This window comes from Coregonus clupeaformis, chromosome 23, assembly GCF_020615455.1.
Source record: "Coregonus clupeaformis isolate EN_2021a chromosome 23, ASM2061545v1, whole genome shotgun sequence".
NCBI classification, from domain to species: Eukaryota; Metazoa; Chordata; class Actinopteri; order Salmoniformes; family Salmonidae; genus Coregonus; species Coregonus clupeaformis.
In genome coordinates this window covers 26,731,663-26,750,234 of record NC_059214.1, presented here as the reverse complement: position 1 = coordinate 26,750,234, position 18,572 = coordinate 26,731,663, and the positions used below count along the sequence as shown (strand labels likewise).

General features: G+C 42.2%; 1 protein-coding gene across 3 annotated transcripts in view; it reads right to left on the bottom strand.

The window, feature by feature from the left end:
* Positions 1-16,885, bottom strand: part of LOC121536692 (tyrosine-protein phosphatase non-receptor type 4-like) — a 91,574-nt gene extending 74,689 nt beyond the window's left edge. For all 3 annotated transcript variants that reach the window (XM_041844135.2, XM_041844134.2, XM_041844136.2), the window contains exon 1: positions 16,468-16,885. The gene's annotated coding sequence lies outside the window, so the exon portion shown is untranslated. The remainder of the gene's footprint in view (positions 1-16,467) is intronic.
* Positions 16,886-18,572: the final 1,687 nt, after the last annotated feature.

Below are 18,572 nucleotides of genomic sequence, written 5' to 3'. Positions count from 1 at the left end.
CTTAACCTCTTGGGCAGTTAAAACCTCTCTCATTAACTGAACTGAGATGCTGTGATCGTTGGTCTTCTGTTTACCTATGAAACAATTTGCTCGCTCAAATGGAAAGCACCAGAAACCATATACTGGACCATAGTCCAAAACGCATTTCTGCAAGTGGCGATGAGCCTCTCCAACTCAATCCATTGTGATACATCTTGTACATAAGATTGTACAGGCTTTGACAAAATGGGTCCATCAATCATAATCGGCATCCTGCACAAATAGGAGTAAACGCATGTCCATTCTTGTGCATTGAAATTAGAAAACCCTGATGAGATTTTAGCAGGTAGTTGGCCTATGTCTTTAAGTGCTTTCAGTACATCAACTTTAAGCTGAATATTTCTTAGTATTCCATCATCCAGCACACCCATATTCTTCCAGAAGGTAAAAACTAGGATTGTGCCGATATATGATTAAATCGAATATCGTGATTTGACATTGACGATATATCGTGAAGTCCAAGACGATATATCGTGATGTGTAGCAAGACTATTCTCTATTTGAAATGTACAAATCAAAACTGCAGTTATCGGTTAGGCTGTATCAAATGTTGAAAATGACATCTAAATGAATTAACTAAGGCTTATTTTTTCAACACATTAAGATTATTTAATGAGAACGGGACTAATATTGTAAATAAGCACAAAAATTGCACAGTCTGGAAACATTTAATCATTAACAGTGCAAAACGATATCGGATATCACGATATTTGGAGTAGCATATTGTAGAAAAGGCCTCCCCAAATATCGCCCAACCCTAGTAAAAACATGTTTTGCTGTCCCCAGTAAAATATTATGTATAGGGTCCACTACAGCCATGTCTATGGGCATGAAATATAGATATTTAAATAGCTCAGCGAATCTGGCCCCAGTTTCAGTCTATTGTTTCCTCTCTGCCTTGTTCTTCGCCTGCGTCCACATACTCCCTTGCATTTTGTGAACTTAATTCTGACGTTTTCCGTCCAGTGCATGATGGAGTAATCTGCTTTTTCATCAGATTTTCATGGAAATGTCTGTAGGCATTTGTTGCAGCTTGACCTGGATCTGAATTGTTGAACAGATGATGGTGAAATCCCAAGTAAAAACAAAATCACAATTATACTGCTTCAAGCTCACATTGCAAAATAGGAAAACCAAAGCTCCAAAGGCTGGGCCTAATATAGTGTATAAGAGGTCATACAATGCATTTTGTTGTGATTCCTATGTTGTTGATGTGTGAAGAAAGAATATTTGTTGGTCCCTTGTGTGTAATGTGGAGCAACCAGACACTGCACTTGACATATTTATGAAATTGCTTTTCCCAGTTACTAATAAGCATGCATCCATTAAGAAAATGACTAAAAACTATTCGATGAGGAATTGAACAATTGTATGGTTGAGAGGGTTGAGACCAAAGGAATGGCAAATAAGTCTGGCTGCACAACCGATTGGCAAACGTACTGCAAATTGAGAAATAATGTGACTAAACTGAATAAAAATAAGAAACTACACTATGAAACAAAGATAAATGACAAAGAATGATAGTAAAAATAGTTTAAAAAAAGCTTTGGAGCACATTCAATGACATTTTTGGGGAAAAGGCAAACTCAGCGCCATCATTCATTGAATCAGATGGCTCATTCATCACAAAACCAACTGATATTGCCAACTACTTTAATAATTTTTTCATTGGCAAGATTGGCAAACTTAGGCATGACATGCCAGCAACAAACGCTGACACTATACATCCAAGTATATCTGACCAAACTAGACAAGCGAGTGGGGAAGAGGTGAAAACATTATTGTTGTCTATCAACAATGACAAGCCACTGGGGTCTGACAACTTGGATGGAAAATTACTGAGGATAATAGCGGACGATATTGCCACTCCTATTTGCCATATCTTCAATTTAAGCCTACTAGAAAGTGTGCCCCCTCAGGCCTGGAGGGAAGCAAAAGTCATTCCGCTACCTAAGAATAGTAAAGCCCCTTTTACTGGCTCAAATAGCCGATCAAATCAGTGTGTTACCAACCCTTAGTAAACTTTTGGAACATTGTGTTTGACCAGATACAATGCTATTCTACAGTAAACAAACGGACAGACTTCCAACATGCTTATAGGGAAGGACATTCAACAAGCACAGCACTTACACAAATGACTTATGACTGGCTGAGAGAAATTGATGAAAAAAGATTGTGGGGGCTGTTTTGTTAGACTTCAGTGCGGCTTTTGACATTATCAATCATAGTCTGCTGCTGGAAAAACGTATGTGTTATGGCTTTACTCCACCTGCTATATTGTGGATACAGAGTTAGATGTCTTACAGAACACAGAGGGTGTTATTTAATAGAAGCCTCTCCAACATAATCCAGGTAGAATCAGGAATTCCCCAGGGCAGCTGTCTAGGCCCCTTGCTTTTTCAATCTTTACTAACTACATGCCACTGGCTTTGGGTAAAGCCAGTGTGTCTATGTATGCAGATGACTCAACATGTCAGCTAATATAGCGACTGAAATGACTGGAACACTTAAAGAGCTGCAGTTAGTTTCAGAATGGGGGGCAAGGAATAAGTTAGTCCTAATTATTTCCAAAACTAAAAGCATCGTATTTGGGACAAATCATTAACTAAACCTTAAAACCCCAACTACATCTTGTAATAAATCATGTGGAAATTGAGCAAGTTGAGGTGACTAAACTGCTTGGAGTAACCCTGGATTGTAAACTGTCATGGTCAAAACATATTGATACAACAGTAGCTAAGATGGGGAGAAGTTTGTATTGTATAATAAAGCGCTGCTCTGCCTTGTTAACAGCACTATCAACAAGGCAGGTCCTACAGGCCCTAGTTGTCACACCTGGACTACTGTTCAGTCGTGTGGTCAGGTGCCACAAAGAGGGACTTATGAAAATGCAATTGGCTCAGAACAGGGCAGCACGGCTGGCCCTTGGATGCACACAGAGAGCTAACATTAATAATATGCATGTAAATCTCCCCTGGCTCAAAGTGGAGGAGAGATCGACTTCATCACTACTTGTATTTGTGAGATGTATTGACATGTTGAATGCGCCGAGCTGACTGTTTGAACTACAGGCACACAGGTCGGACACCCATGCATACCCCACAAGACATGCCACCAAAGGTCTCTTCACAATCCCAAAGTCCAGAGCAGACTATGGGAGGCGCACAGTACAACATAGAGCCATGACTACATGGAACTCTATTCCACATCAAGTAACTCATGCAAGCAGTAAAATGTGAAGCAACACAAACATAGGCACAGACATGCATACACACACACACGATAACATACGCACTATACACACACGTACACATGGATTTTGTGTTGTAGATATGTGGTAGTAGAGTAGGGGCCTGAGGGCACACACAACGCATTGTGAAATCTGTTGTGAATGTATTGTAATGTTTTTAAAATTGTAAAACTGCCTTAATTTTGCTGGATCCCAGGAAGAGTAGCTGCTGCCAATTAGCCTAAATGGCCATCTAGCAACAAGATCATATTTAGAGTTAGCAATCCAGCTAAGTGTTTTGAGTTCCCACTTTCTCAGGTGAATAATATAACCTAGGCCAATCTGCACAAAGATGTCAGCAAATTCATATCTTAGGAGCCAAAAAGGAATCAGATAATTCTGTTGTATTTTGACAGGTTGCACATCAAAATATAAATCATGCATTCCCTGGATATGTTAGATTAAATAGCTTACTTTGTTAATCATAGGCTACAAATCTCAGTTGTCTTACTTGGCACTGGGAGAAAAAAAATTGTCTTGAGCCCTGCCGCTAATAAAAAGTAACAGTGCAGTAAAAATATTTTTATAATAAATCGCTGTGTTCATTGTTGAGCAAAATAGTTACATTATTTGCGATACTTTTTGTCCATATCGCCCAGCTCTACTATGAACTCAAAGAATAAAAGATCCCATTACCAGAGCTTTTACAATCAACAACCTTGAAAGCAGATGATGGCGCATGAGTATACTATTCTGTAAAGTGGGGCAGCTACCAAGGTACATAAGCAAAGCTCGCAAGCACAAATGACACTACACACATTCTGTAGTAACACAGTGAGACCATGGTTAGAGTTATTACAGGACCATAAATGCTTGCTCTCCTTTTCTCGTTTGGCTGTGAATGGAGGGCGGGTTCCGCAAAGCAAAGGCAAGCCAAGCAGGCATATTAACAGAGAAAAGTGCGGGAGGTGGTGCAGAGGGCGTTTCTCAAGCTTCCTCATGTGAACACATCCACTAGAAAACCATGTCCATAGGAACTTGTCACTAGATCCCCTCTCCCTGCCACACACACACCTGACAAGGCCTGACATTTTCACAGCCCCTGGCTACATTTGGCACCATCACCACAAATACGTATACTGAGGGAAGTTATGGAGAGAAAAAATATAATTTTCAAACAACTGCCTCTAGAACAGGTTGAACGTAGACAGGAATTCAGGGTTCCAATGAAAGGGGGAAAGAAAACAAGTCTGACAGCAGGGTATTGAAGGGGAAAGCACTTAAGGCACTAAAGCCTTATTTTTGGATTGCAGCGTATCCTTATTTAATTTGGACATAGATTGAATTTTCGTTTCCTCAACTCGTGTCCAATTAAAACACACTTCGGATAAAGACTAAAAACTGTTTGTAAATTGCTCACATTCCAAAATTCCTCGATATTTGTCAACTGTCAAACAGCATGTTTGGTAAAGGCTCATGAATGGTGTAGTATTTCAGTCTGCTCCGGTCTATTCCAGTCTGGAGAGAGAGGCAGCAGCCAGAGGACTGGAATTCTTGCGGAGTATGACGCTGTACATCGATATGGTTAAGAGCTTGTCTTTAGCGCAGCGTTTCCCAAACTAGGGGTCGCGAGGGGTTGCCTTAGTTGAAAATGGGGTTGCGAGAGAAACATTTTTTGGCAATTGGTTCATATGTCAGTAACCTCCGGTAGCCGCTAGATGCGACTGTAATAAACAGAGCGGTTTCTGTTTTCTTCCTACAAATGTGGCTCCATCTTTCTAACGATTTAAGTTACACAAATATTATGACTTAATTACTAACTGACTGAGGAACACGTAAAGGTCTGCTGTTTCTCTCTACAATGCACACAAGGACTTATTAGAACAAAGTGGACAAGACCAGGCACTAAATCAGACTGGGGGAAAAAGATGAATGATTATATTTTCTACACAGAAAATCATACCAAATTATTGCCTGATGATCTTCTGAACTTCCAAATATCTTTCTGATCCATTTCATTCACTTCAAACCATACTTCCTTCAGATTGAAATAATGTCACAGACTGATTTGTAATAGACCGTCATAGCCCCAATTAAAAAAGTAAACATTGTAAAGAAAGTGATGTAATCAACAGACATGGTAGGGTCACACATTTTTTTTGTATATCAAAATGGGGTCGTGGGTCAAAAAAGTTTGGTAACCACTTCTTTAGCGGCTCAGGTTACACAAGCAGCACTGATTGAGCTACAGGAGATAGGCTTACTCTGTTCTGAAGTCTCTCCATAATACCTGGGGTCTGAGGTGAGGTTGGAGAGAGGTGTGGGGGACTGACGGCTGGGGAGGGAGGGAGGGAGTTGGCAAGTCACAACAAGCACAGCAGAAGATGTTTTTGGAAAAACGCGCAAGAGCAACATGCCAGATACGTCAGGGGTTGGATGAACTTTAGGAGATGAGGCCTATGTTTTATTTTTAAGGGAAGACAGACCGATTTAATTTCATTAGGAAGAAAGCAGTCACAGGTTTGCCATTCGAAAAGTAGAGAGCATTGCCTTGCTTCTTTAGGCGACCAAGTGAAGGAAGGACCATGACCTGACCTCCGGTTTGTGAATAAAGGTTAACCTGCAATGTCACAAACAGCGGTAAGAGTCCTGGTTGAAATAAAAAGGTCCCTTTCACCCCAACCTTTCGAATCAGTCAAGTCCATCTGACCCTTATGTTTGCAAATGTAAAGTTTCCTCTCCCTAACATATTCAGAACCATTGCAGTTGCTGGACAAAACTCCACCTGAGTTTTCCACAGTTCTGGGTGTGTTCTGGCCTTTGTTTTGACAAAATCCTGCTGTTTTCAGGACATTAAACATCTGATATAGACATCAATAACATGTAGGCCTCGCTTAACAGGACAGACCTTGAGGAGAGCTTTACAGTGTGTGTACATCAAAGCCATGACAAAGCAGATCAAGTTCATTGGATAGAAGATAGCCCCGAGACTTACTAGCTCTCATGTTGTGCAACGTCCCTTGATACGAACATAGGGTGCCATTTGAGACTAGCCTATTACCTATTTTGACCAGGGCCAATAGGGTGCAATTTGGGACGCAGCCACAGCCTGCTGTCCAACTCAATGTTGATTTACAGCACAAAGACCTCAGAAAGAGTAACCACCCTCTGTAAATCAATTCTAAGCCTAACCATGTTCTCTATGGTCTCATGTGGAATCATGACTATACTTCTTCTTAGCTTTCTGATGCACTATAACAGGAATGTAAGAAAGCTTCTCCTCACTCCCATTTTCATATGCATGGATGATGACATGCTCTCTTCTTTCCCCAGTTGTTAGCCCAGTATTAGGACCTAACCATCCCCATACAGTAATCACCACAGAGCATTAATCCTTTAATGTTCTTACCTGTTTTATCTTCCAAGCCACAGCAACCTCAGCCATGATCCAGAGCACCATAATGTTACAGCAGGCAGCCCACAGGGCACGTAATCTCTTAATCTGACCTGAATGATGTGATGATGTGTGAGTCAAATTGTCTGTAGTACCCAATATGAACCCTCACAGCTGGAGCAGATCACCTTTCTTATGGCGTAGCATAGTGGGCAGTGCACTGGGCGTAGCTGGGCAACAGGCATCCTCACCATGGTCAGTGGAACCACTGGACTGGGGTTGACAAATTGTCTCTTCACTATGAAATACTGTCTCCAAACTTTCTTTTTCTTTTTTACTCACTATGTATCCCAATCTAGGCAAACACAACACAGTCCATCTTTCAGGGCAAGACTTTACACAAAAGGTGTGCCAGAATGAGACTTCCCACAGAGCTGGCAATGGTAATCACACACACACAGATTTCATAGGTAATTGCATCACTTTCATCTCATTCTCTCATTTGCCAACTAGTGGTGTGTCTGTCATGAGGCAATACTCTCTTATCCCTGTGGTTCCCCCTGATGAATCATTGACTGGAAATAGAACTAAATGGTACATGTCAAACTGTTTAATCACAATTTGTCAACCTGGGAGTAGAGCAGTGAGCAGGTTAATTTCCTTGACAGCAGGAGGTTAGCAGCTCCTTCAGCTCCCTCCCTCTACCAATCCTTACAATAGCCAAGTAACCAATATCATTATCATGCAGGCAAAAACGCAATTTCAACACATTTGTTATGCAGCCATACAGTGTGAAGAGACAACAGGACTGTGCCCTAACAATAGGTTTTGAATGAAAGGACTGGACGGTTCAACAGAGACATTTCCCCACCACCACACTTGTGTTTTAGAGCATAAAGCTATTACACCATGCTCCATGTATGAACGTTTCTTTTTTTACCGTTTTCTTTTGTGATGGGGTGGGGGAAAATCAGCTTCAATATTGCATATAGATTGTTGCCTCTATCAATGTAATAGTCTGTGTCACAAGAGGTTGGTGGTACCTTCATTGGGGGGGGGGTGCATGTGGTAATGACTGGTGCAGAATCAGTGGAATGTTATCAAACACATGGTTTCCAGGTGTTTGATACCATTCCATTAGCACCGTTCCGGACATTATTATGAGCCGTTCTCCCCTTAGCAGCCTCCTGTGGTCTGCATCATTTCCAATCCGCCTTTAAAAAAGTATTATATATACAGTGGGGAGAACAAGTATTTGATACACTGCCGATTTTGCAGGTATTCCTACTTAAAAATGCATGTAGAGGTCTGTAATTTTGATCATAGGTACACTTCAACTGTGAGAGACTGAATCTAAAACAAAAATCCAGAAAATCACATTGTATGATTTTTAAGTAATTAATTTGCATTTTATTGCATGACATAAGTATTTCATCACCTACCAACCAGTAAGAATTCCGGCTCTCACAGACCTGTTAGTTTTTCTTTAAGAAGCCCTCCTGTTCTCCACTCATTACCTGTTTAAAAGACACCTGTCCACACACTCAAACAGACTCCAACCTCTCCACAATGGCCAAGACCAGAGAGCTGTGTAAGGACATCAGGGATAAAATTGTAGACCTGCACAAGGCTGGGATGGGCTACAGGACAATAGGCAAGCAGCTTGGTGAGAAGGCAACAACTGTTGGCGCAATTATTAGAAAATGGAAGAAGTTCAAGATGACGGTCAATCACCCTCGGTATGGGGCTCCATGCAAGATCTCACCTCGTGGGGCATCAATGATCATGAGGAAGGTGAGGGATCAGCCCAGAACTACACGGCAGGACCTGGTCAATGACCTGAAGAGAGCTGGGACCACAGTCTCAAATAAAATCATTAGTAACACACTACGCCGTCATGGATTAAAATCCTGCAGCGCACGCAAGGTCCCCCTGCTCAAGCCAGCGCATGTCCAGGCCCGTCTGAAGTTTGCCAATTACCATCTGGATGATCCAGAGGAGGAATGGGAGAAGGTCATGTGGTCTGATGAGACAAAAATAGAGCTTTATGGTCAAAACTCCACTCGCCGTGTTTGGAGGAAGAAGAAGGATGAGTACAACCCCAAGAACACCATCCCAACCATGAAGCATGGAGGTGGAAACATCATTCTTTGGGGATGCTTTTCTGCAAAGGGGACAGGACGACTGCACCGTATTGAGGGGAGGATGGATGGGGCCATGTATTGCGAGATCTTGGCCAACAACCTCCTTCCCTCAGTAAGAGCATTGAAGATGGGTCATGGCTGGGTCTTCCAGCATGACAACGACCCGAAACACACAGCCAGGGCAACTAAGGAGTGGCTCCGTAAGAAGCATCTCAAGGTCCTGGAGTGGCCTAGCCAGTCTCCAGACCTGAACCCAATAGAAAATCTTTGGAGGGAGCTGAAAGTCCGTATTGCCCAGCGACAGCCCCGAAACCTGAAGGATCTGGAGAAGGTCTGTATGGAGGAGTGGGCCAAAATCCCTGCTGCAGTGTGTGCAAACCTGGTCAAGACCTACAGGAAATGTATGATCTCTGTAATTGCAAATAAAGGTTTCTGTACCAAATATTAACTTCTGCTTTTCTGATGTATCAAATACTTATGTCATGCAATAAAATGCAAATTAATTACTTAAAAATCATACAATGTGATTTTCTGGATTTTTGTTTTAGATTCCGTCTCTCACAGTTGAAGTGTATCTATGATAAAAATTACAGACCTCTACATGCTTTGTAAGTAGGAAAACCTGCAAAATCGTCAGTGTATCAAATACTTGTTCTCCCCACTGTATATATATACACATACACACACACACACCAGTCCTTCCTGCAGCAAAGCACCCCCACAGCATGATGCTGACACCCGCGTGCTTCACAATTGGGATGGTGTTCTTCAGCTTGCAAGCACCCCACTTTTTCCTCCAAACATAACGATGGTCATTATGGCCAAACAGTTCTATTTTTGTTTCATCAGACCAGAGGACATTTCTCCAAAAAGTACGATCTTTGTCCCCATGTGCAGTTGCAAACCGTAGTCAGGCTTTTTTATGGCGGTTTTGGAGCAGTGGCTTCTTCCTTGCTGTGCAGCCTTTCAGGTTATGTAGATATTGGACTCTTTTTACTGTGGATATAGATACTTTTGTACCTGTTTCCTCCAGCATCTTCACAAGGTCCTTTGCTGTTGTTCTGGGATTGATTTGCACTTTTTGCACTAAAGTACGTTCATCTCTAGGAGACAGAACGCGTCTCCTTCCTGAGCGGTATGACGGCTGCGTGGTCCCATGGTGTTTATACCTGCATACTATTGTTTGTACAGATGAACGTGGTACCTTCAGGCATTTGGAAATTGCTCCCAAGGATGAACCAGACTTGTGGAGGTCTACAATTTGTTTACTGAGGTCTTGGCTGATTTCTTTTGATTTTCCCATGATGTCAAGCAAAGAGGCACCGAGTTTGGAGGTAGGCCTTGAAATACATCCACAGGTACACCTCCAATTGACTCAAATGATGTCAATTAGCCTATCAGAAGCTTCTAAAGCCATGACATACATTTTCTGGAATTTTCCAAGCTGTTTAAAGGCACAGTCAAATCAAATCACATTTTATTGGCCACATGCGCCGAATACAACAGGTGCAGACATTACAGTGAAATGCTTACTTACAGCCCTTAACCAACAGTGCATTTATTTTTAATAAAAAAGTAAAATAAAACAAAAAAGTGTTGAGAAAAAAAGAGCAGAAGTAAAATAAAATAACAGTAGGGAGGCTATATATACAGGGGGGTACCGGTGCAGAGTCAATGTGCGGGGGCACCGGCTAGTTGAGGTAGTTGAAGTAATATGTACATGTGTATGTAAACTTCTGACCCACTGGAATTGTGATACAGTGAATTATAAGTGAAATAATCTGTCTGTAAACAATTGTTGGAAAAATTACTTGTGTCATGCACAAAGTAGATGTCCTAACCGACTTGCCAAAACTATAGTTTGTTAACAAGACATTTGTGGAGTGGTTGAAAGACAACTTTTAATGACTCCAACCTAAGTGTATGTAAACTTCCAACTTCAACTGTATGTAGCTACTTTTCTCGGTGTAGCAAGCCTCCAGTAAAATGCAAGATTAACTTTAAGCAAAACATTAGGAAATGTAGCTGGCTAAATTCTTTCCATGATCTGCCTAAACATTAAAAATATGACTGCCATGCATCGTTTTTGCCAAAAATACCTTGCTTTTTCATTGTAAGCTTAATAACTTGTGTGGCTGCCAGCCAAATAGCGTTGCACTTCTGTTATTGAAGCAAAAAAACACTGTCGACTTTCAATATAAAATGACACCCGTTGTGCTATTTACAAACAAACACGTGACTGGCTCTGGGGAACGATGTAAGCTTCATAATGTAAAATAATGTGACAGGTGAATAAAAGAACGCAATCTGCTTTATCTCCTAACGCATTGCACAAGTTGACTGCAGGTTTTTAATTAAAAAGCTACAAATATTTAAATGCATTGAAAAACTTCAAAGAAGTTGTTTCAAAAGGTATTGACTGTATTGAAAAACCATCCCGTGGCTATTTCCAAATATTCCGTTATATCGCCCAAGCCTAGAACCAACTGCACAGAGAAGCCTATCATTACAACAATTATCTGGGTGATTTTTTCCAAATCGCACTGGTGCTCCCAAAATAAAAAATGTCAGGTCGCACAGCAAATTATCTAAATTCATATGCGACCAAAATTGTCGCATTTTAGAGCCCTGCTCATTCCTGTGCACCATTGTGCCTTAGCTGATGAATACCATTCATTTTAGCTGGCAATTCAGCGATCACTGAATTAGGAAATTAAAAGATTAACCAAAACACCTTTGGTTCAGAGTCGTGAGGCTGGGAGAGATAGGAGTGTAAACACAGCTGTGTTTTGCTTTTTGGAGATTTGCTGAAATGTGTCTGATATCCGCATGGCTGGCCGACCGGCACTCTTATGGATTGCCACAGAGGCCGTCTCTGCAAGGGGTGCTGACATGGTGCCCTAGACCTGCACACATGACAACACTGCTGGAACACCAAGTGTGTGTGTGGCTTTCAGTGCAGGGGCTTACTAACCAGAGAGAAACTGTAAAAGCTAAGAGGTGTCTGAGGTACTCCTGAGCCAAGTCAACACAGCCATCAATCTTGGAACTGCTGCCCTCTCAGAGTAGCCAAATGCATTGACTGATCGTTGCACCTAGATCATCCACAAGAGGTGGGCCAAGAAGACATTGCTTACCATCCCAAGTTTATCTGACACCAACACATACAGTGGCATGCGAAAGAATTCACCCCCCTTGGCATTTTTCCTATTTTGTTGTCTTACAACCTGGAATTAAAATTGATTTTTGGGGGGTTTGTATCATTTGATTTACACAACATGCCTACCACTTTCAAGATGCAAAATATTTTTTATTGTGAAACAAGAAATACGACAAAAAACTGAAAAACCCCCACCCGCAAAGTCAATACTTTGTAGAGCCACCTTTTGCAGCAATTACAGCTGCAAGTCTCTTGGGGTATGTCTCTATAAGCTTGAAACATCTAGCCACTGGAATTTTTGCCCATTCTTCAAGGCAAAACTGCTCCAGCTCTTTCAAGTTGGATGGGTTCCGCTGGTGTACAGCAATCTTTAAGTCATACCACAGATTCTCAATTGGATTGAGGTCTGGGCTTTGACTAGGCCATTCCAAGACATTTCAATGTTTCCCCTTAAACCACTCGAGTGTTGCTTTAGCAGTATACCTAGGGTCATTGTCCTGCTGGAAGGTGAACCTCCATTCCAGTCTCAAATCTCTGGAAGACTGAAACAGGTTTCCCTCAAGAATTTCCCTGTATTTAGCGCCATCCATCATTCCTTCAATTCTGACCAGTTTCCCAGTCCCTGCCGATGAAAAACATCCCCACAGCATGATGCTGCCACCACCATGCTTCACTGTGGGGATGGTGTTCTCGGGGTGATGAGAGGTGTTGGGTTTGCGCCAGACATAGTGTTTTCCTTGATGGCCAAAAAGCTCAATTTTAGTCTCATCTGACCAGAGTACCTTCTTCCATATGTTTGGGGAGTCTCCCACATGGCTTTTGGCGAACACCAAACGTGTTTGCTTATTTTTTTCTTTAAGCAATGGATTTTTTCTGGCCACTCTTCCGTAAAGCCCAGCTCTGTGGAGTGTACGGCTTAAAGTGGTCCTATGGACAGATACTCCAATCTCCGCTGTGGAGCTCTGCAGCTCCTTCAGGGTTATCTTTGGTCTCTTTGTTGCCTCTCTGATTAATGCCCTCCTTGCCTGGTCCGTGAGTTTTGGTAGGCAGCCCTCTCTAGGCAGGTTTGTTGTGGTGCCATACTCTTTCAATTTTTTTATAATGGATTTAAAATGGTGCTCCGTGGGATGTTCAAAGTTTCTGATATTTTTGTATAACCCAACCCTGATCTGTACTTCTCCACAACTTTGTCCCTGACCTGTTTGGAGAGCTCCTTGGTGGTGCCCCTTTCAGAACAAGTGTATATATACACACTGAGATCATGTGACACTTAGATTGCACACAGGTGGACTTTAACTAATTATGTGACTTCTGAAGGTAATTGGTTACACCAGACATTATTTTAGGGGCTTCATAGCAAAGGGGGTGAATACATATGCACACACCACTTTTCGTTATACATTTTTTATAATTTTTTGAAACAAGTTATTTTTTTCCATTTCAAATCACCTATTTGGACTATATTGTGTATGTCCATTACATGAAATCCAAATAAAAATCGATGTAAAATTAGGCCTACAGGTTGTAATGCAACAAAATAGGAAACATTCCAAGGGGGATGAATACTTTTGCAAGGCACTGTACACTGTATATACAAAGGTATGTGGACACCCCTTCAAAGTAGTGGATTCGGCTATTTCTGCCACACCCGTTGCTGACAGGTGTATAAAATCAAGCACACAGCCATGCAATCTCCATACACAAACACTGGCAGTAGAATGGCCTTACTGAAGAGCTCAGTGACTTTCAAAGTGGCACCGTCATAGGACACAACCTTTCCAACAAGTCAGTTCGTCAAATTTCTGCCCTGCTAGATATGCCCCGGTCAACAGTAAGTGCTATTATTGTGAATTGGAAACATCTAGGAGCAACAAAGGCTCAGCCGCGAAGTGGTAGGCCACACAAGCTCACAGAACGGGACTGCCGAGTGCTGAAGCGCGTAAAAATCGTCTGTCCTCAGTTGAAAACACTCACTACCGAGTTCCAAACTGCCTCTGGAAGCAACATCAGCACAATAACTGTTCGTCGGGAGCTTCATGAAATGGGTTTCCATGGCCAAGCAGCCCCACACAAGCCTAAGATCACCATGTGCAATGCCAAGCGTCGGCTGGAGTGGTGTAAAGCTTGCCGCCATTGGACTCTGGAGCAGTGAAAACGCGTTCTCTGGAGTGATGAATCACGCTTAACCATCTGGCAGTCCGACGGACAAAGCTGGGTTTGGAGGATGCCAGGAGAACGCTACCTGCCCCAATGCATAATACCAACTGTAAAGTTTGGTGAAGGAGGAATACTGGTCTAAATTTCATGGTTCGGGCTAGGCCCCTTAGGTCCAGTGAAGGGAAATCTTAACTCTACAGCCTACAATGACATTCTAGACGATTCTGTGCTTCCAACTTTGTGGCAACAGTTTAGGGAAGACCCTTTCCTGTTTCAGCATGACAATGTCCCCGTGCACAAAGCGAGGTCCATACAGAAATGGTTTGTCGAGATCGGTGTGTTAGAACTTGACTTCCCTGCACAGAGCCCTGACCTCAACAAACACCTTCTGGATAAATTGGAACGCCGACTGCGAGCCAGGCCTAATCACCCAACATCAGTGCCCGACCTCACTAATGCTCTTGTGCCTGAATGGAAGCAAGTCCCCGCAGCAATGATCCACCATCTAGTGGAAAGCCTTCCCAGAAGAGTGGAGGCTGTTATAGCAGCAAAGGGGGGACCAACTCCATATTAATGCCCATGATTTTAGAATGAGATGTTCGACGAGCAGGTGTCCACATACTTTTGGTAATGTAGTGTAGGTGTATAGTCACTAATGATAAACAAACAAGGATGAGAATGGGATGCACATGCACTAAGAATATGGCGTTCCCATTGCAGTCGACAAATCAACATTAAAAATCATTGTGTGAGCATAATATGACTACGAATACAGCCTTTTTAGCTTTGTTACTGTCATCCCAGCAGTAGCCTACCTCATAGTAGATTAGCTAGCTGGGTCCCATCCATCTCAGTGGCTTCACCAATGCGCATGTTATCAGGTGCAGTCTATCCCAATTGTTCCAGCACCTGAAATCCTCTCTCCCCGTCCCAACACCAAACTCCACCACTTCAAAATCAGGGACGCCTGGTTCAGGTGCACAACCCATTAAGCCAGGCCTCTCTCCACAGGTAATTTCTCCATTAACAGCTGAGTCCCCTAAAACAGGTTTTATTCTAGTGTAGACAGAGTCCTCTCTCCTGACACAGACAGCCTTGTAGGCATGAATCTGATTTATCGCTGAATCCTGACATGGCCCTCTCCAGTAGGATTAAGCTATGTGAAGCAAAGTAGCTATCTATGGGGGCCATATTAGGTGAATGAAATGAGGACATGTGAAAGTGCAGAGGTCCTCTTCAGTCTAACCAGAAGCCTATCATAAAACGTCCTAGGGAAGAATTGGTTTGATTGAATGAGATTTGGGAACATGACAAAGCCAACCAGCACACTTTGGCGACGAGAGAGTAGTGATATAGGCTCAGACCAACTAAACTCATTCAATAAAAAAAAACTGAATTGAGCTGACGTGGAATTCAAAGTGGCGGCATACACCCATAACATTTGTTTGCGTACCGCCATGATACCAAAGAAGACGTGGAAATCAATTTGCTTTCATGTAGTGAGCTCGCAGGTTGAAATCAGTCCTGGTAGCTACTCTCTCGAACGATGGGCTTCCACGACCACGAATATGACATGTCTGAGGATTACGTCATTTTAAAAGCTGACCACATTAGCTACATTATTATGTCCAAATTCAGAAAATACAAAATAGTTATCGGTTTACTCACTTGAAACAGCCTTCAGTAATATAACAGAAAGGAAACCCTTGACGAAAAGTAATTCCTCCTCGTTTCAAAATGACCAGCAAGTTACAAGACTGATGCAGCTGTCAGTACATTCATATTGTGGCCATGGATACTGTAACTGGATACTACCTATGATATTTTATAGGCTCCGTTTTAGGCTATTTCTGCAAAGGTTAACTTACTGCGTAATTAAAATATAAATATTTAGCTAAATGCCTAGCTACAACATCCACAATTGGATTACTAAATACGGTTAGCATAATTCTCCTTCCATCATCTGTCAAAACTTCAGAGTTGGCTTCCACACAGAAAAGTGTAGCTGAAGTCTTGTGACCACTGTTACACTGAAATAGCATTAGTGGATTCAGGGGAACAGTTTATTTCCAATAATAACTTAAAGGCATAGCCTACATTATTTAATGGACCTGAGTATGGGACAGTTAAAAAATGTAACTAAGTAGTTACCTAAACATTTGTGTCTTGGTTGGGTTTATGGAGAGCAAATGTCAGAGCAAACAGCTAGCTAGCTAGGTTACCTAAAGTTAGCACAACCAGCTAGCTAACTAGTTAAGGTTAGCTACAGTAGCTACGCTAGCTAGCAAGCTACATTATTACTTTTCAGTAAAATGGTTGTTAGCTAGTTGGTAAATTATCTTACCGTCATAAACAGTTCCAGGGGCGTCCAGTTTTTAAGGAATATGGTTTTCTTACAGTGGGAAATGAGTTTAGGGTGAGGGACTGAAAATCCAAGTTCAGTTCACCCGCTGCGAACTCCGACAAAACCTCATCTTTATCACTGCGAGCCTTCAGCTTCATACACATTCAACTGCGGGCCCTCCTGGCTCGAATCTCTGACTAACTCGGCGACGAATAATCCACACGCAAGACACAGCAACCATTGGCTACAGCGAACCAGCAGGCATTTCAGACCGAGTGAATGATATTTACAATTCCTTTGATTTGTAAATGCGAGGGTATGAGCGACATAAATGTTGGGGGGGGAAATTGGATTCCTCGGTCTCTGACTTCTCAGCGGACTGCGGAGTCCGTTGTCAAGGCTCGCTCGCTGCAGCAGAGGCAACAGCATAGCAACGTTATGGCGCAATCTCCGCAGCGCCATCAGTGCACGGGGGTGGAGTCACAGGATAGGGAGGCGTGGTATTCATTTGTGAAGTCGCGGGTGAGCAGTCCTGCAATCTATATTTGCCATGCCATAGTAATTGGTATTTGCCGGTTTTATAGATTTACAAAATGTAGGCTAGTGTGGAAACTGCATTTGGCATCACGTTTGTACATGTGGAGCAGAATAGTCAGTAGGCGAGGAGTCATTAGTAATTTCCTCAGGTAATTTTTGCCACAGGATACTGCATTTCCATTGTTGGTCGGAATTAGCCTACACTCGTTTATCATTGCCCTAAATTCAGGAAATATCTAGGTCCGTCTGTCAATGTAACCATAACAATACACCAGTTTGGATTAGGCCAGACAATGGGACTGTAGATTAAAATTTAAATATGGGCTGTGGTGACATCATGTGGTTAAAAAAAGAACAGTTTTACATCACTGTGTCCAATGATGTGAAGGGGTGATGAAAATGGATATTTTACTGACACTGGCAAAGTGGTGTATTAAAAACGGAGAATACATTTAAAACGATAATCATTGAAAATTGCACTGCACTGTAAAGTGTAGAGTATCTATTGTCCAGTGGCGTAGCGAGGTTTCGCGGGGCTCCCGCAAGGTCCGAGCAAGGAGTAGAGAACTTTACAGACCATGAGTGGTCTTGTTGCACTACATATAATGAGGACATGAATAAAGGGTCCTTATGGTATAGCTGACCCTGCTCATTAGTGATTCATTTAGGATTTTAGACAAATCTGACAGAGTTGACCAAATCTCCGGACACATCACAGTTTTGAGATAAATATTATTTAAAGTGTCAGAGGGCTGTTGCAAGAAACTACATTTACATTTTAGTCATTTAGCAGACGCTCTTATCCAGAGCGACTTATAGTTAGTGAATACATTTTTTTTTTTTATTTTTATTTTTTTATATACTGGCCCCCCGTGGAAATCGAACCCACAACCCTGGCGTTGCAAACGCCATGCTCTATCAACTGAGCTACATCCCTGCCGGCCATTCCCTCCCCTACCCTGGACAACGCTGGGCCAATTGTGCGCCGCCCATGAGTCTCCCGGTCGCGGCCGGCTGCGACAGAGCCTGGATACAAACCAGGATCTCTAGTGGCACAGTTAGCACTGCGATGCAGTGCCTTAGACCACTGCGCCACTCAGGAGTACAATCATTTTTTCAGTTAGTATCCATTATTGACAGTGTTTAGAATTTTTTACACTTTTGGAGAGTTTGAAATTGGGATGCTTTGCTCAGGACAAGGGCATTTCCAGGCATAGAGCTGACATGGCAAAAACCAATATTTTCCCATATAAAATTCCCCTAAATGTAAATTTTAAGCTCAAATAATGCAACAAAATCTATTTTATTAACTATAAAAAATTAAGTGTCCCTGTCGGACAAGGATTATCCCGACTTTCAAGAACCTCTGAGCTAATTTCCTGCTATTCTACACATTTTACCATGAGGTTGAGAAACATTTGGGGGAGCGTTGGGGCTGCGGGGGTGTGTGCTACACCTATTGTCACAAATTACCCCATGTCATCTTCACCCAGGCTGAGGGTACCATTGGGGGTTACCAAGTGCAGTGCTGTAATTAGTTACAATTAATTATTTTCTGTTGCATAAAA